General features: G+C 34.1%; 1 pseudogene; it reads right to left on the bottom strand.

Moving 5' to 3' along the window:
- Positions 1-1,113: 1,113 nt before the first annotated feature.
- On the bottom strand, positions 1,114-2,929 carry LOC108750008 (annotated as a pseudogene).
- Positions 2,930-5,675: the final 2,746 nt, after the last annotated feature.

The raw sequence follows: 5,675 nt of genomic DNA, 5'->3' as shown, positions 1-5,675 counted from the left end.
CAAAACGACAAAACAAACGTTTCGACTTCGCTCGAGTCATTTCAATGTTGCCATAATATTAAAACATCGCTATTACCGATATTGACAAGGTATATGATTATATTATATATATATTATTAATTCGCTTGTATCAAGTATTAATGTTTTGTTCAGTCACGTTTTTAGAATATTTTTCGGACTACTTTGGATTCTGATATAATTGACTCATAAGGCATAGACGCGATATAAAGAATGTAATACCATAAATATTTTTATAGCGATATTTTAATATTACCGCAACATTGAAAATGACTCGAGCGAAGTCGAAACGTTTGTTTTGTCGTTTTGTAATTTATGATTAAATTTTAATTAAAGTTTGTTACTACATTACTGGTTCTTTGCCCTTCTTTTGCATATATTGTTTTATACTTACAGAGCTTTATTATTATTTATTTGTAATTGTATGATTTATAATTATCGACATTAATTATTGGGAAAAATTTCAATCTTCAAAAATTTAATAAAATATCAAAATATAATCGGATATCGATATATACGAAGTAATTTCACTTATTAAAGATTTAAGAATATTTAACATTTTTTTAGAACTTAAATTGTGAGAAAATCTAAATTTCTGAAAGAAATGAACAAAATATTAAAAGTATATAATAAGAATATAATGCGAAAAGTATATAAATCCAAATAAGACATTATTTAAAATTCTAAATTCGCAATAAAATCTGTAACGATTTTTATAAGTCTAAGGCAGCGGTCGATTTGGACATTCACGCGCTTTAAGCGCTTGTAATCATCATTCTGTCTTTATTCATTAGATAATAAAATAAGAATAGAAATACTGAAAAGCGCTGAGAACGTCCAAATCGACCGCACCCTAAATGTGAAATTTCAAATCAAGACAATTTAAATTCTCAAGAATCGTTGAAGTATGAGGGAAATGCGATTAAGCAAAAAATAGCGTGTGTTAAAATGTCATGAATTATTTTAAAAAATACACATGCACACATACACAAACTGAATTTCTAATACAATATATATATATATATATATATATATACATACATATATATACATATTATATGTATATATGTATATGCAATTTTATTTGTAGATAGACTTTCTCGCTGTAATGTTTATCATATAACTCCGAATTATACTGAAACTCCTCACATACGATGTTCAATAGCCAATTGAATCTGAAACAAGAAAATAAACAAAATTTTTATATGTAAACGTTTTTTATATGTATTTGCGTTAATTAAAAAAAAATCAACTTTTACGAATTATTACAATTTCTATTTAATAATAGGCGCATACTGAAAAATTACATAGATTATGTAAATATCTATAATTTACATAGAAATTAAACAATAAATACAATAGAATCATTATGCACAATATTTTTATATATTTTTAACGAATAAGTATTCAGTTTCAATCAAGTTTGCTGCCAATATAAGTCGAGTTAAAAATGTCAAATCAATTAAAACTTAATTCAGAACAAAATCAAGTTGTACGGTAATGTAGTAATAATTACTTTAATCATGCACGCATTGTCCTGTCGCAGCTTGTCATCAGTTATGTACATCTCCAGGCCAGTAGACCTCTCCAAAATTAAGTAGACTTTTCCAAACGTAAGTTTACGTCCGCGTCTGCCTCAGGTGTTCTATCTGTCTCTTCTTTCGCGAGAGCAAGCACGGATTAAATCGCGATCAACCACCGCCGCAGATCGCGACGTACGCTCTCGCAATCTGAAAGCAAAACCGCGTTAAGACATTAAATTGTCCAGCGGGGGTATCCGACTTTCACTTATGTTTCGCAGTCACGCTTACGAAAAAAACTTCCCCACGCTTTCAAAAAAGCACTCGCTCCACACTTGTCTAGCAACTTCTCTCGGCGCAGTGTATCATCATCATCATCATCATCATCATCATCATCATCATCATCATCATCATCATCATCATCATCACCATCATCATCATCATCATCCCACCAAATTCTATTAGCCTGCAAAAATATATACTCCTTTCTCTCTCTCTCTCTCCCTTTTACTCTCCAGATCCTTTCACCTCTCTTTCTTTCTCTCTCGCTCGCTCTCTCTTTCGCGTCTTTCCACCACTTGCATCTCAAAAACTTGCCAACACTTGCTCGTTCGTTTTTTTTGTTCCATCCAAGAGGTACGTTCACGGACATCAACCATCCACATATTCACCCAGGCTGTTGAACAGAATCGTACAGAGGATTAGTGTCCGGTGTTCACCGGGTACTCGAGGGAAGGGACCAAACTAACTACTAAGAGTACTAACATTCCAACTCTCTGGAAGCTTCCAAGCCTCTCGACGACTAGTCCTACTCCAGGATGGACGAGAAAATGGGATAAACACTGCCATAGTGTATGTGTGTAATTGGTTTTTTCTTTTTTTTCAAATAGAGAGAACAGAGACTCACATTTCCCGAAATCTCGTTGGTACCTCAGTTCCATGGCTCTCATACGTGGCTCGCGACTAAGGGTGCGTTCCGTTTTACGCATGATGTATATGATGCATCATTTTATCTTTGTCTTTCATCGAATATTAAATACATCATAAGCATAACACGTGAAACGAAACGCACTCTAAGATAGCGAACGCGCGAAAAGTGTGCTTGCAATCTCATCCGCCTCGTTGGTGATATCTGTGAGGATTGTTAACTGGCCGCGGATTGTATACGCGTGTCATGGCAAAATGTGTTTTCAAAACGTTAAAAGAAGGAATAAATCACGTGTAACTTTGCACGAGAGACAGAACTTGTTTAGTGAAGCAACAGCATCAAATTAACAAACGCGAAGAATTCCTCATCGGTTTTTCATTCTTCTAGAGAATGAAAAAGATTATGAATTTCAAAACCATCGAGCTAAATTATACAAAAAAATTGTTATATCATAGAGATTCTCAAAAAAAGCTTACAAATAAACCTCAGAAAACGTCAGACGCTAATTCTTCTCAAAGATAAAATTTTTTACAGTTGTTTATGTTTGGATATGAAGAAATTTGTTATTAATTTTAGCTTAAATTGAGTCTTTCATTTAAAAAACTTTTTATTTTATAATACCGATTTTACACATGTTAAAGCAGTATTTTTTAAGAATAAATCTACATCCGATTTTTTGAAGCTTGACACAAAACACTAAAATAATAGTTAATAATAGTTCAAGAAAACAATTCCAAAAAAAAAGAAAGAAAAAAAAACACTTCAAACATGCTTTAAATATGTATAAAATCGGGTATTTGAATATAAAATAAACATTTTTTCTTAATTGAAAGATTCAATTTAAGCTAAAATTGATAACAGATTTCTTCATACCTTGAAGAAACTGTACAAAAATTGAGAAAAATCAACGTCTGATGTTCTTTGAAATTTATTTATTAGCAAATGAATATTTCAGAAACAAATACCGCGTCTTCCACAAAGAAAATAATTTAATAAATACCAGTCAATTGGCATTTACTACATTATTTTTCTTCTTTTTTAACAAGAAATCCCATTTCAATAAAAATTCTTACAGAAGAGAACACGCGAAGCATTCGAAAGAAGGCCAAGTTCCAAAAGATGTATGCAACTAGAATCTCTTTTCTGTTTTAGGAAGAAAATATTGCGAATATGGCAAACGCGCAGATGATGATGACTTAGAAAAAAATAAAAAAAAAATCGGTAGACGAAAATTAATTCTTCGAAAATTGCAGAAAGCCAAAGTGTTGATGAAGATGATTATTCTATTTGATCGCTGATGATGGTGAGGCATCATGAAAGAGAAATAATGTCAGATCGTAATCACCTGTTTCGAGGATCAGCGGACGTTTCCGTAGTCTTACGTTTACCTTCAGTCATCGTCTTCATTCAGCCATCGCCGGAAAGCCGGCTACCGGCAGCTCTGTCATGTTACCTTTCAAACTCTTCCACTCGCATTTTACAGTTTTACAATTATAAATGTATCGCCCTAAATCCATCGCTTTTAATTAAACGCGATCTGCTCCTTAACAAAGTCGATAAAGTGAACAAAGTCGTAAAAGAATTAGAAGCTTTATACACGCAAATCTCGAGAACTTTGCTACGAATTATATCAGATTATGCAGGACAAATTAAATATTTTTTCATGTTCGAGGACATATATTGTATTAAAATTAGAGATGCACCGGGAAGGATTATCAGATATCCGGTGCATCTCTAATTAAAACATTGATTTTTGTAATAATTTTGGACTAGTCGAATAACCTAGGCCTGTATTCCGTACACGCCAACCGACAATTGCTGGTGTCGTCATGTGTCGTTTTTGTACCATGTAAAATATTTTCGCAACGACATATAACGACACCAACAACTGTCGGCAGGTGTGTACAGAATACAGGCCCTGGCTGTCTCAGAATTGGTGCGAAAAAAATACTACCGATCTTATCGTTCTTCACAAGGCAAAAACAAGAGTTGAGATCTCAGTTTCAATTTAATTCTGTTAAAGAACAATCTACTTGAAATCTAACAATTGATGATTTCATTCATTCTTATCTCTGAAACTTAAGGATGTTTTCCAGAGACAAAGATGAATATAATACATAAATCATCACAGCCTTATTGTCGGTCAATGTTGAATAAAGATGAAATAATGACTGTTATAATTACTCTCTTTCTGGAAAGAGGAATCATTAAACTGCGAAATATGATTTATTTTTATTAACTTATAGAAACTAATCATAATTTCATTATAGTCTAAAATTATTAGCACATAAGTGACTGAGGAATGTAAATTTTGCAAGCATATCCGTCTTCTACCAATTCTGGGACAAGCCAGCAGATGTGTAATTTTACATCGCTGATTCGCATTTAAAGGAATCTATGGTACCCCACGATGCTTGGGTCTTTTATTCTCGGCATAATTTAACATACACTACAATCAACGGAGAACGTTACGGAGAGCATTGAGTATTCTCGCATCAATTCGGCGAACTCGGAAAACGCTTTACAATTTCACGGCAAAACCGTCGGCACGAATTGGGAAACGTAATGCCACGATCATCTAATATTTCACATCTACAAGATTTTCGCGCAGCATATTGCTGTGGACAGGAGGACGCTTTTCTCTTTTGCTCGACAGGATTTTGGTGACGCGCAAAAATCATGAGATCATTCTCATACACGTAAAAAATCCACGATAATCTCGATTCACATTCGTTTGTATATCTCGAAGTATCTCAAAAGTGTAAAAGAATGCCGGAATCACGGTCTCCCCACCGCGCTCTCTTCCACGACGCGGCTCGAATTCCCCCTAACAGCCGCGAAATCGACGGATCAAAATCAACATTCTCACACGACAACGTTTCACGACACACGTCTCGGATTCGTCACGCAGCCTCATCTCATTTCCTCTCTCTCCCTCTCTCAGGACACAACAATATCGAGCGATTTACAGAGCACAGCTAACTCTACAATAAAATTCGTTTACATTTTGTGAGCGATATTAAAATTGCTTTATATCAATCCGTATTTACATATTTCGTAGATCACTTCCAAATCGTTTTGCAAGGCATCCTTTGAGCAGTGAGCACTCTCATCCGCGAAAAAAATTCACTGATTCAGAGACGAAAAGATGCCAATAGTGTCATAGGCATCGCTATTTCAAACGATTTGAAATACGTAGTCTGACAATT

Source organism: Trachymyrmex septentrionalis, unplaced genomic scaffold (genome assembly GCF_001594115.1).
Source record: "Trachymyrmex septentrionalis isolate Tsep2-gDNA-1 unplaced genomic scaffold, Tsep1.0 scaffold32, whole genome shotgun sequence".
Classification (NCBI taxonomy): domain Eukaryota; kingdom Metazoa; phylum Arthropoda; class Insecta; order Hymenoptera; family Formicidae; genus Trachymyrmex; species Trachymyrmex septentrionalis.
The sequence above is the reverse complement of the archived record's forward strand: the minus strand, read 5'-3'. Positions and strand labels throughout refer to the sequence as shown.